The 14,860-nt window shown below is 41.5% G+C and overlaps 1 pseudogene; it reads right to left on the reverse strand.

The window, feature by feature from the left end:
* Positions 1-5,537: 5,537 nt before the first annotated feature.
* On the reverse strand, positions 5,538-8,220 carry LOC100427300 (sorting nexin-7-like; annotated as a pseudogene).
* Between the last annotated feature and the right edge of the window lie 6,640 nt (positions 8,221-14,860).

Consider the following 14,860-nt stretch of genomic DNA (forward strand, 5'->3'; position numbering starts at 1 on the left):
AATAGGAACAGTATCTCTTGACCCATAGTTGAAACCTTTTCTGGGCATCTGGATGAATATAACAATAGTAGCAGGCTGAACATGTGTTTCTAATTTTAATCCCTTGATATGGTTTGGCTGTGTCTCCCACCAAATCTCATCTTAAATTGTAGTTCCCATAATCCCCACGTGTCATGGGAGGGACCAGGTGGAGATAAGTGAATCATGGGGGCAGTTTCCCCCATCCTGTTCTCCTGATAGTGAGTTAGTTCTCATGAGATCTGATGGTTTTATAAGGAGCTTCCCTCTTCGCTGGACACTTGTTCTTCTCCCTCCTGCCACCATCTAAGAAGTGCTTTGCTCCTCCTTCACCTTCCACCATGATTTTAAAGCCTCTCCAGCCGTGTGGAACCGTGAGTCCATTAATTTGTTATAAATTACCCAGTCTCAGGTGTGTCTTTATTAGCAGCATGAGAATGGACTAATACATATTAAAATTACAATAGAGGGACTTTTCTTAAAGCATAAAGCCATAAGAACAAGAAGAACTGAAAGGAAAAAGTAACAAAGAAAGGTGTAACTGACTCAGCAAAGCTAAGACAGCTGAATCTTAAACTGGTAGTAGGGAAAGCCCAGCTACCCTGACCTATACTGTTCAAATTGGTGGCAGTGACGAGGAAGAGACAGCGGCTAAAATAAGAACTGGTTGAGAGAGCTTCTAAAAAAATTATTTGGTCCCAAGATTCCTTCCCCCACCTCAACCTTGACACAACCAATAACTGCCCTCCCCCTACCCACGTTTTATTTCCTGGAGAGAGTTTCTGGACTGGAAGACTACAAGCATAGGTGAGGGCAGAAGTATCTTACTGAAAGGGGGATTTTTAAGAATGTATATTCAGTAGGCTGGGTACGGTGACTCACGCCTGTAATCCTAGCAGTTTGGGAGGTCGAGGCCAACAGATCATTTGAGGTCAGGAGTCGGGACCAGCCTGGCCAACATGGTGAAACCCTGTCTCGACTAAAAATACAAAAAAAATTAGCCGTGCATGGTGGTGCATGCCTATAAGCCCAGCTACTTAGAAGGCTGAGGCAGGAGAATCGCTTGAGCCCAGGAGGTGGAGGCTTCAGTGAGCCGAGATTGTGCCATTGCGCTCCACCCTGGGCGACGGAGTGAGACTCTGTCTCAAAAACAAAAAAAGTGTAAACATGAAATGAATGAGCAAAAGTAAATATGTAAGTAAACATGAGATGAATTTGCAAAAAGATGAAGGTGGTGGGAACAGGAAGAGATAGGAGTGAGTGGAGCACTGCTGTTGTTTGTTGTGCAACTAGTCTCATTAAACTCTTGCATATATAACTTTAAAAACTACAACAAAAGCTTCTTAACATGTAAGGAAAGCTGTCTATAGACTTCTCATTTTCCAACTCTTAGAATCAGGGAATACACGAGCATGTTTATTACATGGGCATACTGTGTGATGCTGACCCAGGCAGGACACACAGTACCCAGTAGGTAGCTTTTCAGTCCTTGTCTCCCTCTCTCTTTCTCATCCCTCTCATTGGCCCCAGCATCTATTGTTCCTGTCTTTATGTCCACGTGTACTCAATGTTTAGCTCTCACTTATAAGTGAGAACATGTGGTATTTGGCCTTCTGTTTCTACATTAGTTTGCTTAAGATAATGGCCGCCAGCTGCATCCATGTTGCTGCAAAGAGCATGGTCTCTTTTTTATGGCTGCATAGTATTCTGTGGTATACATGTACCATTTTTTTTTTGTCCAGTCCACCATGGATGGACACCTAAGTTGATTCCATGTCTACTATTGTGAATAGTGCTGTGATGAATACACGGGTGCATGTGTCCTTTTGATAGAATGATTTGTTTTTCCTTTGTGTATACACCCAGTAATGGGATTGCTGGGTCAAATAGCAGTTCAACTCTTGGTTCTTTCAGTAATCTCCAAACTCCTCTCCACACTGGCTGGACTAATTTATATTCCCACCAGCAGCGTATAAGTGTTTAGTCAGTGTAGAAGTTTTTCAGTTCTTGTCTCCCTTTCTCTTTCTCATCCCTCTCATTGACCCCAGTGTCTATTGTTCCTGTCTTTATGTCCACGTGTACTCAATGTTTACTCTCACTTATAAGTGAGAACATGTGGTATTGGCTTTCTGTTTCTGCATTAGTTCGTTTAGGATAATGGCCTCCAGCTGCATCCATGTTACTGCAAAGAACATGGTCTTATAAGTGTCTTCTTTTCTTCATAGCCTCACCAACATCTGTTATTTTTTGACTTGTTTTTAACAAGTCATTCTGACTGGTATGAGATGAAATCTCATTGTGGTTTTGATTTGCATTTCTCTGATGATTAGTATTGATGAGCATTTTTTCATGTTTTTGGCTGCTTGTATGTCTGCTTTTGAGAAGTGCCTGTTCCTGTCCTTTTCCCACTTTTTAATGGTGTTGGTTTTTGCTTGTTCCTTATAGGTTTTTTCAGTTCCTTATAGGTTATGGATATTAGACCTTTGCTGCATGCAGTTCACCAATATTTTCCCCCATTATGTAGGTTGTCCACTGTTGATAGTTTCTTTTGCTGTGCAGAAGCTTTTTAATTTAATTACATCCCACTTGTCAATTTTTGGTTTTGATGCAATTGCCTTTGAGGACTTAGCCATAAATTCTTTATCAAAGCCAATATCAAGAAGGATATTTCCTAGGTTTTCTTCTAGGATTTTTACAGTTTTAGGTCTTACTTTTTAGTCTTTAATTCATCTTGAGTTGATTTTTGTATATGGTGATAGGTAGGGGTCCAGTTTCATTCTTCTGCATATAGATAACCAGTTATCCCAGCACCATTTAGTCAACGGGGAGTCTTTCCCCATTACTTATTTTTGTTCACTTTTTTGAAGATCAGATGGTTGTAGGTGTGTGGCCTTATTTCTGGATTCTCTATTCTGTTCCATTGGTGTATGTGTCTGTTTTTGTGCCACTATCATGCTGTTTTGGTTATTATGGCCTTGTAATATAGTTTGAAATCAGATATGGGATGCCTTCTGATTGGTTACTTTTGTTTAGGACTACTTAGGCTATTGAGGCTCTTTTCTGGTATCAAATGAATTGCAGCATAGTTTTTTCTAATTCTATGAAAAATGATGCTGGTAGTTTGATATGAATAGTGTTGAACTGCAAATTGTTTTGGGCAGTATAGCCATCTTACCCATATTGATTCTTCCAATCCATGAGTATGGAATATCTTTCCATTCATTTGCCATCTCTGATTTCTTTCAGCAGTGTTTTATAGTTCTCCTTGTAGAGATATTTCACCTTCTTGGTTAGCTGTATCCCTAGGTATTTTATTCTTTTTGTGGCTATTGTAAATGGGATCACATTCTTGATTTGGCTCTGAGCTTGAACGCTCTTGACATTGATTTTGTATCCTGAAACTTTACTGAAGTCGTTTATCAGTTCTAGGAGCCTTTTAGTAAAGTTGTAAGGGTTTTCTAGGTATAGAATCGTATCATCAGTGAAGACAGATAGTTTGACTTCTTCTTTTCCTGTTTAAATGCCTTTTATTTCTTTCTCTTGCCTGACTGCTTGGTTAGGACTTCCAGCACTATGTTGAATTAGAGTAGCGAGAGTGGGCCGGGCGCGGTGGCTCACGCCTGTAATCCCAGCACTTAGGGAGGCCAAGACGGGCGGATCACGAGGTCAGGAGATCGAGACCAGCCTGACTAACACGGTGAAACCCCGTCTCTACCAAAAAAAAAAATACAAAAAACTATCCGGGCGAGGTGGCGGGCGCCTGTAGTCCCAGTTACTCGGGAGGCTGAGGCAGGAGAATGGCGTGAACCTGGGAGGCGGAGCTTGCAGTGAGCTAAGATCCAGCCACTGCACTCCAGCCTGGGTGACAGAGCGAGACTCTGTCTCAAAAAAAAAAAAAAAAAAAAAAGTAGCAAGAGTGGGCATCCATGTCTTGTTCCAGTTCTCAAGGGGAATGTTTCCAGTATTTGCCCATTGAGTATAAGGTTGAGGGTGAGTTTGTCATATATGGCTCTTATTATTTTGAGATATGTTCCTTTGCTGCCTAGTTTGTTGAGGGTTAGTACCATAAAGGGATGTTGTATTATTTCAAAAGCTTTCTCTGTATCTATTGAGATGATCATATGGTTTTTGTTTTTAGTTATGGTTATGTGGCAGATCATGTATATTGATTTGTGTATTTTGCATCAACTTTGCATCCCAGGAATAAAGCCTACTTGATCATGATAAATGAACTTTTTGATGTGCTGCTGGATTCAGTTTGCTAATGTTTTGTTGAGGATTGTTGCGTCTATGTTTATCAGGGATATTGGCCTAAAGTTTTGTTTTTTCACGTGTCTCTGCCAGGTTTTGGTATCAAGATGATGCTGGCATCATAGATGAGTTAGGAAGGAGTTTCTCCTCCTTGATGTTTTGGAATATTTTCAGTAGGGTTGGTACCAGGTCTTATTTGTATGTCTGGCAGAATTTGGCTATCAATCTCTCTGATCCAGGGCTTTTTTTGCTGGTAGGTTTTTTATTACTGATTCAACCTCAGGACTCATTAGTGATCTATTCAGGTTTTCTTTGTCTTCCTGGACCAATCTTGGGAGCTTGTGTGTTCATAGGAATTTATCCATTTCCTATAGATTTTCTAATTTCTGTGCATAAAGCCTTTCCTAATAGTCTCTGAGAGTCTTTTGTGTTTCTGTGGGATCAGCTGAATGTCACATTTGTCATTTCTGATTGTGATTATTAGCATCTTCTCTCTTTTTTCTTTTTTTTTTTTTTTTTTTTTTTTGAGACGGAGTCTCGCTCTGTCGCCCAGGCTGGAGTGCAGTGGCTGGATCTTGGCTCACTGCAAGCTCCGCCTCCCGGGTTTACGCCATTCTCCTGCCTCAGCCTCCCGTGTAGCTGGGACTACAGGCGCCCGCTACCTCGCCCGGCTAGTTTTTTGTATTTTTTAGTAGAGACGGGGTTTCACTGTTTTAGCCAGGATGGTCTTGATCTCCTGACCTCGTGATCCGCCCGTCTCGGCCTCCCAAAGTGCTGGGATTACAAGCTTGAGCCACCGCGCCCAGCCTCTTTTTTCTTTGTTAATCTAGGTGGTGGTCTATTGATCTTGTTTATTATTTCAAGGCACCAACTTGTGGTTACCTTGATCTTTTTTTCATATTAAACATTTTATTAAACTGAGTCCTTACAACATATTTAAAATATCATGTTCCACAGTCAAATATTTAACAAAAAAATCTATATACAGTTATTGGCATACAAATTTAAGAACATAATTAAAACCAAACTAAATCTCTCTCTGTATCTACATATATATGTATAGATGTATATCCATACAAATAGATATATAGATATATCTTCAAATTCATATCAATGAACTGGAGTACCTGAGGTTTCAAGTTGTTGGTTTTTCCAGATAGTATAAAACATTTTTCATGCACTTGATAAAGGACATGGCAGATCCAGAAAGAATAACTTTGGTTGATAAATGCTGTCTCCCAAAGATTAAACAGAAGTCCTCAGTGGAATTAAGGTTTATCTTCAGGGGCGTCTTCCAAGTGGAGGTTGGTGATGTAAGGAATGGTTCCCATGCAGCAAGGTACTGTTCATAATAGTGGATACTCTCCTCAGCCATATCTGTAAATGCTAACTGGATATCATTTTGAATATTTTGTTGCCATCTTTCCCATTGTGCTTTCAGGGCATTATTAGCATACTCCACTTCATCTTCAAGTTTTCCAATCTCCTCGGTAAGCAGATCACTATCTGCCTTTTTATAGGTCAAAGCTTCAACTTTGGGACCCAGTTCTGCTGTGTTTGGTCTCTTCTTTTCATAACACCCACTAATATTTCACTACAAAGCACGTACCCATGTACAAGAAGAAGCAGGGCCTCTGAGAGTCCAAACATCCGTTTTTCAGTGGCCTTACAGCATCTGTCAATGCAGCTGACAACATCTTTTAGATTATCAACCAGATCCTCCTCTGACACTGACCAAAGAATATGAATTGGACCATATTCTTTCATTTCATCAAAATATTCCCTTCCTTGAAAATTCTGAGAAATTTTATCTACCAAATTTGTTTTCTGGCTAAAAATTTTAATAGTTATACATTTCCATGAACTCTCCCGGGTGGTTTTTTGTTTGTTTGTTTTTGGTCTTTTAATTGGGGCTTTTAGCTGGGTACAGTGGCTCACACCTGTAATCCCAGCATTTTGGGAGGCTGAGGAGGGCGGATCACGAGGTCAGGAGATCGAGACCATCCTGGCTAACTTGGTGAAACCCCGTCTCTACTAAAAATACAAAAAAAAAAAAAATTAGCCAGGCATGGTGGCAGGCACCTGTAGTCCCAGCTACTTGGGAGGCTGAGGCAGGAGAATGGCATGAACCTGGGAGGCAGAGCTTGCAGTGAGCTGAGATCGCACCACTGCACTCCAGCATGGGCAACAGAGTGAGACTCTGTCTCAAAAAATAAATAAGTAAAATAAAATTTAAAAATAAAAAATAAATTAATTGGGGCTTTTAGCCCATTTACATTTAAGGTTAATTTTTGTTTGTTTGTTTTTTATACTTTAAGTTCTAGAGTACATGTGCACAACGTGCACGTTTGTCACATATGTATACATGTGTCATGTTGGTGTGCTGCACCCATTAACTCATCATTTACGTTAGGTATTTCTCTTAACGCTATCCCTCCCCGCTCCTCCTACCCCACAACAGGCCCCTGTGTGTGATACTCCCCACCCTGTGATGTTCCCCGCCCTGTGTCCAAGTGTTCTCATTGTTCAATTCCCACCTATGAGTGAGAATATGCAGTGTTTGGTTTTCTGTCCTTGTGATAGTTTGCTCAGAATGATGGTTTCCAGCTTCATCCATGTCCCTACAAAGGACATGAACTCATCCTTTTTTATGGCTGCATAGTATTCCATGGTGTATATATGCCACATTTTCTTAATCCAGTCTATCACTGATAGGCATTTGGGTTGGTTGCAAGTCTTTGCTATTGTGAATAGTGCTGCAATAAACATACATGTGCATGTGTCTTTAAAGTAACATGATTTATAATCCTTTGGGTATATACCCAGTAATGGGATCACTGGGTCAAATGGTATTTCTAGTTCTACATAGTTGAGGAATCGCCACACTGTCTTCCACAATGGTTGGACTAGTTTACACTCCCACCAACAGAGTAAAAGTGTTCCTATTTTTCCACATCCTCTCCAGCACCTGGTGTTTCCTGACTTTTTAATGATCGCCATTCTAACTGGTGTGAGATGGTATCTCATTGTGGTTTTGATTTGCATTTCTCTGATGATCAGTGATGATGAGCATGTTTTCATGTGTCTGTTGGCTGCATAAATGTCGTCTTTTGAGAGGTGTCTGTTCATATCCTTCACCTACTTTTTGATGGGGTTGTTTGATTTTTTCTTGTAATTTTAAGTTATTTGTAGATTCTGGATATTAGCCCTTTGTCACATGGGTAGATTGCAAAAATTTTCTCCCATTCTGTAGGTTGCCTGTTGACTCTGATGGTAGTTTCTTTTGCTGTGCAGAAGCTCTTTAGTTTAATTAGATTTCTGGGTGGTTTTTAATTCCTCTCATTGAGGATGCAACAGCTCTGACTGTTGGCCCCATCCTGCTTAGCAATCCAGGACCCTGATGCTTGTGAGAAGAGAGTTCCCAAGCTTGTGCAGTGAGAAAAATTTTGAAGTCTTCATTAAATGTTAAAGTTGGATGATCAGCAATTAGCTCAAAAATTTATGCAAAGCCTTCCTGCATGTCTCAATGAACTCATCATTAAAGCGTTCCACCATTCCTTTTACTATAAATTTTTCTGGCAATGGTGGAATAATCAGAGTGGGGTGTGCTTCTTAAAGTTTTCCCTTTGACCAAAGGAAATCTTGATACCATCTCCTAACTTTAAATTCACTGGAGTCAAATTCTGCACAAGATGTCTTAGTAATAATCGTATACGTGATGAGAGTTTCTATTGTAGTAACATGACTTTCAGGTTCATCAACTATGATGAAGAATTCCTTTAAATCTTGTTCATCTTCAAACTTGATTTGGTTTATCATTGATAAAGGGGATGTTGGCATCATAGTGCTGAAGGAATTCATGTCCATCAATGAGGCATCATTGCTGAACACCTCCAGGTCATCCTCGTCCAGATCTAGCACCTCTGCCTGCAGCAGGGTGGAAGAGCCTCTGCTGCCCAAGAAGCGGGCACTGGAGGCCCAAGGAGCGCACCTGAGATGCCCGGCGCTTGCTCTCCTAAACTGACCTTTTGTATGGATTTTCACATTTCAATTTCATTGAGTTCTCCGATTTTACTTCTTTTCTTTGGCTAGATTTTGGGTTGATTTATCCTCTTTTTTCTAGTTCCTTTAGGTGAAATGTTACATTGTTAATTTGAGATTTTCTAACTTCTTGATGTAGGTGCTTGGCCCTATATACTTCACTCTCAACACTGCTTTAGCTGCATCCAAAAGATTTTGGTATGTTGGGTCTCTACTTTTATTGATTTAAAAGAATTTTTTGATTTGTGTCTTGATTTCATTGTACACCCAAAAGTCATTCAGGAGCAAGTTGCTTCATTTCCAGGCAATTGTGTGGTTTTGAGATATCTTCCTGGTATTGATTTCTATTTTTATTGCCCTGTGGTCCTAAAATGTGCTTAGTATGATTTTGATATTTTTTAATTTATTGAGACTTGCTTTATGGTTGAGCATGTGGTCAAACTTAGAATATGTTTTGTGTGCAGATGAGAAAAATATAAGTTCTGTAGCTGTTGGGTGGAGTATTCTGTAGATGTCTATTTAGGTCCAATTGGTTGAGTGTCAAGTGTAAGTCCAGAATTTGTTAGTTTTCTGCCACATGATCTAACACTGTCAGTAAGGTGTTGAAGTCTCCCACTATTATTGTGTGGCTCTCTAATCCTTTTCATAGGTCAAGAACTTGTTTTATGAATCTGGGTGTTCCAATAGTGGGTGCATATATATTTAGAATAATTAAGCCTTCTTGTTCAAATGAACCCTTTATTATTATGTAATGCCCTTCTTTGTCCTCTTGACTATTGTTGGTTTAGAGTCTGTTTCATCTCATGTAAGAATAGCGACTCTTACCTTCTTTTGTTTTCCATTTGCATGATAGATCTTTCTCCTACCCTTTACTTTGAGCTTGTGGGTATCATTATGTGTGAGATGAGTCTCTTGAAGATGAAAGATAATTGGATGCTGTCTTCTTATCTAACTTGCTACTCTATGCCTTTTAAGTGGGGTGTTCAGATCATTTACATTCAAGGTTAATACTGATATGTGAGATTTTGATACTGTCATCATGTTGTTAGCTGGTTGTTTTGTATACTTGATTGTGTAGTTGATTCATAGTGTTGACGGACTACGAGCTTAAGTGTTTCTGTGGTAGCAGGTATTGTTCTTTTGTTTCCATGATTAGCACTCCCTTAAAGACTTCTTATAGGCCTGGTCTAGCAGTAATGAATTCCCTTTGTGTTTGCTTGTCTGAAAAGGACTTTATTTCTCCTTTGTTTATGAAGCTTAGTTTGGCAGGATACAAAATTCTTGGTTGGAGATGCTTTTTTTTTTAAGGATACTGCAATTAGGTCCCCAATCCTTTCTGGTTGTAAGATTTCTGCTGAGAGGTCCACTGCTAGCCTGGTGGAGTTCCCTTTGTAAGTGACCTGACCCTTTTCTCTAGCTGCCTTTAAGATTTTTTTCTTTCATGTTGACCTTGTGTCTTGGGGCTGGTCACCTTGTATAGTATCTCACAGTGGTTCTCTGTATTTGTTGTATTTGGAATCTCTCTAGTGGGATTGGAGACATTTTTGTGGATTACATCCTCTAACTGTTTTCTAAGTTGCTTACTCTCTCTTCTTCCTTCTCAGGAATGTCAATGAGTCATAGATTTGGTCTCTACAAAATCCCATATTTCTTGGATATTTTGTTCATTTTCTTAAATTGTTCTTTTTATTTTTTGTCTGACTGAGTTGATTTGAAGAACTGATCTTCATGCTCTGAGATTCTTCAGCTTAGTCTATTCTGTTGTTAATGCTAATGGTATTATGGAATTCTTGTGGTGAATTTTTTAATTCCAGAAGTTCAGTTTAGTTCTTTCTTAAAATGGCTATTTCGTCTTTCATCTATTGTGTTATTTTACTAGATTCCTTGAATTCCTTGGATTGGATTTCAACTTTCTCCTGAACCTTAATGAGCTTCCTTGCCATCCAGATTCTGAATTCTATGTCTGTCATTTCAGTCATTTCACTCTGATTAGGAACTATTGCTGGAGAGCTAATGCACTCATTTGGAGGTAAGGGGACATTATAACTTTTTGGAATGCCAGAGTTCTTATTGCTGAGTCTTTCTCATCTAAGAGGACTGGTGTTCCTTTGTCTTTTTGGATTTGCTGTCATTTGGATGTTGTTTTTATATACTTCATTTCCCTTGAGGGTTCTGTGGTGTAAGTTGAGTATAGTCAATCGGCTTTGTTTCTGGGTGTTTTCAGAGAGCCAAGACTCTGTGCAAGATCTTTATTTGTGGCTAGATTCTTGCCCTGTGTTTCACAGATGATGTATATTGGAAGAATATTTTTGATGTTGTAACTTGGGCTGTCATCCAGTAGAAGGTGCTTAAGAGTAATGGCCAACAGATAAGCTCTTATTTAGCTGAGTAGCTCTTCCGTATTTCAGTGGGTTTACTGCAGTGCTCTGTGGTGGGGAGGGAAGAGAGATGACTTCCCCACCAGGTTCATTCCCCTGCCTTAGGGGAGCTCCCTCCTAACACTGGCACCATGCCAACGTTGCCTTCGTTAGGTGTTCCAGGCCACAGGGCTCCTTCAGGCAGAGGCTTTGGCTGCCAGACAGGCCTCACCCTTCCTAGACTGGCACTTTGGAGGGAGGCATACGCCACTCCTGCACTGTCCAGGAACCCTCTTTTACTCCTCTCAGTGTTCTGAGTGTGCAGGCTCCTCTCCCACTTAATCACTGGCCACAGATCTCAGCCTGCCACTTCTGAGCTATGTGCTGCAACCCAGGGGCATTGGGATCTGGCCTGCGGCTTTGTCCTCTGCGTTGGGCCCTGGTTGTGCTGGGGAAGCTGGAGTGCTCTAGGCCAGTGAAGAAAATACTCTGCCTGGGCAGTGGAGGCCGTGCTGTGTACCTGCTCTTGCAGGAGTGGCAAGGCAGGGCCTTGGGAGGGGCCAGGGGACAGAGGAGATGCAGAACAGATGTGCCCCAGTCCCACAGAAAAGATGGCCCCACTCTCTCCTGGCCCAGCAGCCAGCCAAGGTTAGAGCTACTCAGAGGAAGACAGAGAATCTTGTGGGATGGGTGCCTGTGGCCACATTTTGCTGCAGTTGCCCCATGTGCAAAACCTCCTTGGCTCTGCACAGCCTGGAGCGCTGTTTCTGCCTACTCTCCAGGCAGGTTCCCTTGGCAATTCAAACATCTGTGGGAGTCATGGGACTTCTTGTAGCTAATATCTGAGAGGTCCATGGTGAGAGTGGGTTACCCCGCCATCACTTCACTCACCCTTCCTTAGGAGCTATTCAGGCCCGGGAACCAGTCCTGGTGCTCTGCAATCCTGTGCAGGGTTCCCAGCTTCCTCCCTCTTCAGCCTCAGTATCTGCCTCACCTGTCTATTACTCTGTGTTTTCTCTCTAAAGATCCATCCTAAGGATGTTGGTTTACTCAATATTTTGGTCTCTCTCACTGGGAGATGCTCCCTGGCTGCGTCTGTTGGCCATCTTGTCACCTCCATCCAATTTTTTTTTTTTTAAGATGGAGTTTCACTCTTGTCACCCAGGCTGGAGTGCAGTGGCACGATCTCCAGTCACTGCAACCTCCACCTGCTGGGTTCAAGCGACTCCTCAGCCTCAGCCTCCCAAGTAGCTAGGGTTACATGCGCTGCCACCATGCCCGGCTAATTGCTGTATTTTTAGTAGAGATGGGTTTTCACCATGTTGGCCAGGCTGGTCTCAAACTCCTGACCTCAGGTGATCCACCTGCCTTGGCCTCCCAAAGTGCTGGGATTACAGGCATGAGCCATTGTGCCCGGCCCATCCAATATTTTTAAATGATAAAATATATTCTCAACTCCCCTTCTTTCTTCTCTCTTTCTCTCTTTAAAGTTGTAAATCTTACTTTAGTCCCTACAGCCACTCACCTGGAGAAGGTTTGTTTAAAATGCCAAATTAACCAGTAGCAGTGGCTCACACCTGTAATTCCAGCATTTTGGGTGGCCGAGGCGGGTGGATCACTTGAAGCCAGGAGTTCGAGACCAGCCTGGCCAACATGGTGAAACCCCATCTCTACTAAAAATACAAAAATTAGCCAGGCGTGGTGGCAGGTGCCTGTAATCCCAGCTATTAGAAAGGCTGAGGCATGAGAATTGCTTGAACCTGGGAGGCAGAGGTTACGGTGAGCCAAGGTCATGCCACCACACTACAGCCTCTGTGACAAAGTAAACCCTGTCTCAGAAACAAAATTCCAAGTTGACTTAGATAAGTAAGCAGAACACAAACAGGAAAGAAGTTCATTTCCTTTCTATCATTCCATATGAATCAGTCAAAAACTTGCTGGAAGTGGAAATTCAGTTTTGCCATAAAAGGGCCCCTTTAATGATTTAACTTTCACCTCTATGTAACTCTGTATTTCTTTCTACTGATTTCTCCATAAAAGCTCTGCATGATGGTGTGGGTTGATTTATGAGGCTTTCTCCAGCCTTTATTCCACTTTTATTTTTCCTTACTTTGTTATTTCCCCTGGCAAATGCCAGTGTTAGTATTTGACCCATACAAGGGGTGTTCAGCCAAAGACAGTCCTCAGTCAAATTGTGGCCTGAGACAGATGGTGAAGCCAGCTGGTGCTTTGGGGCAGTCAGATTACATTTCCAAGGCGTTCTCGTGTAACAGCTGTGTGCCTTTGATCAAAACATTGAGAAAAAACCTTTCACGTCTCCCTTAGCACAAAAACAGCCAGGACCCTGTTTTTCTGGATCAAAGAGAGGCATGCCAGATACTCCATAGGACTTCATATGCATTAAATACCAACATTCTCAGAAGAGCTGTAGAGGCCCAGGATGACAGGGGTCACTACAGAAAGAGAACCCCTGCAGGAGGTGAGGAGGGGCTCCACCAGGGCGGATTCCCTTTGTATCTGTTGTACCCTTAGCACCTACAACAGTACTTGGAGCAATGTAGAAGCTCACTAAACATTTTTTGAATTATTAAATAAGTGAGCTGCTTCTCTGTCTGGCATGCCCCTTACTTTACTCAGATTGACACATCCTGATCATTTTTTAAAATCCAGCTCATCTGTTTCTCATAGTGCTTTCTTCGACCTGTCCAAACACTTCTCACTCCATAAAGCTGTGCTTTTGAACAGATTTATGTTGCTTGTTCTCATAATACAGTATTGCAGTTACTTGATTGCATGTCCCTCCTCCCTTCAAGACCTTTAGTTCCTTCATAGCTAAGGACAAGTCTTATTCATCTCTGTACTCATGCTGCCTAGCATAGTTCCTGTATATTTACTCCTTCATCCAACAGGATCTGAGCACCCTGCTTTATTCCCAACACTGAAACAGGCTCTGGGGATACAGCAGTGAACAAGATATGAGCCCTCTCTATTCCCCAAGCTTAAATTTTATGATTGCAGACAATTAAAACAAGTGAGTAAGTGCAATGGTGGAGGCTATGAGGACATCATGGAAGCACATAGGAAGGACACCACTACATAAAATTTGGTGGATCAGGAAAAGCCTCCTAGAGGATGCTTCCCAGGAAAAAAAACCAAAGAATATCTGAAGAATAAATAGAAGTGAGCCAGCAAAGGGGGAAGGAGTGTTCCAAGAAGAATAGAAGAAAGGAAGACAGAAGGGAGAAGCAGATGAAAGCAGGGAAGAATGGGAGAAGTGATGAAGAGAGGAAGGCAGGGATATTGCATTCTCTTATTTGCCTTGTAATATTTCTTCCAGTAGGTGGCCTTACCAAGAGCCCCATAACTGCTAGAGGCCACCTGCTACCCCATCTTACTTGGAGGATCTGTTTTTACCCCTAGTCACAGAATCACAGGCTATTATAGAACTGAAAGGGGCTGTTAATACCTAGTTCTATCTCTCTTATTCTACACATATGAATGATGAAGCCCACAGAGGTTAGTAATAACAGTATTTTGATTTTATCTGTTATCTTGCAAAGCATTTTTACCCCTCTCCAGTGTGCATCCAACAGCGCTGTGAAGCAGCATTATTCTTTTTTACAAATCAGGAAACTGGGGTTTAAATGGAATTAGTGGTAGAGCTGGAAGCCAGGTCTCTACCAAGGGCACACCAAGAGGAGCGGAGCCAGCAGGAGATGACTCCTCATCCGAACTCCTTCCAGAAGGCAAGAAGAGCACTCTGACACCTGATAGGGACCCATGCTAATTATTCACAGCATGTCCCAATTAAAAGAACACTTGTGCTGAATGCCTTATTTGCCAATAGCCTGGAGATCACTAGAATGATTGGAGTTGACTGGTTTTGCCTTCATTTGGTGTCAGGTGGTAGGTCAGTCTTGTTACAAATAAAAAGAGTGTGCATTTTGGACTAGATAAAAATGTGAAATGTCTGTAAAAGCAGGACTCTATAAGCCAAGTTAAAAGATAAGCCATACAATCACATGCTGGCAAGGATGTGGAGAAAAGGGAATTCTCATATACTCTTGGTGGGAATGTAAATTAGCACAACCACTACAAAAAACAGTGTGGAGTTTCCTCAAAAAACTAAAAATAGAGCTACCATATAATCCAGCAACCCCACTCCTAGGTGTATACCCAAAAGACAGGAAATC

The sequence above is a fragment of the Macaca mulatta genome, chromosome 14 (genome assembly GCF_049350105.2).
Source record: "Macaca mulatta isolate MMU2019108-1 chromosome 14, T2T-MMU8v2.0, whole genome shotgun sequence".
Taxonomy (NCBI): domain Eukaryota; kingdom Metazoa; phylum Chordata; class Mammalia; order Primates; family Cercopithecidae; genus Macaca; species Macaca mulatta.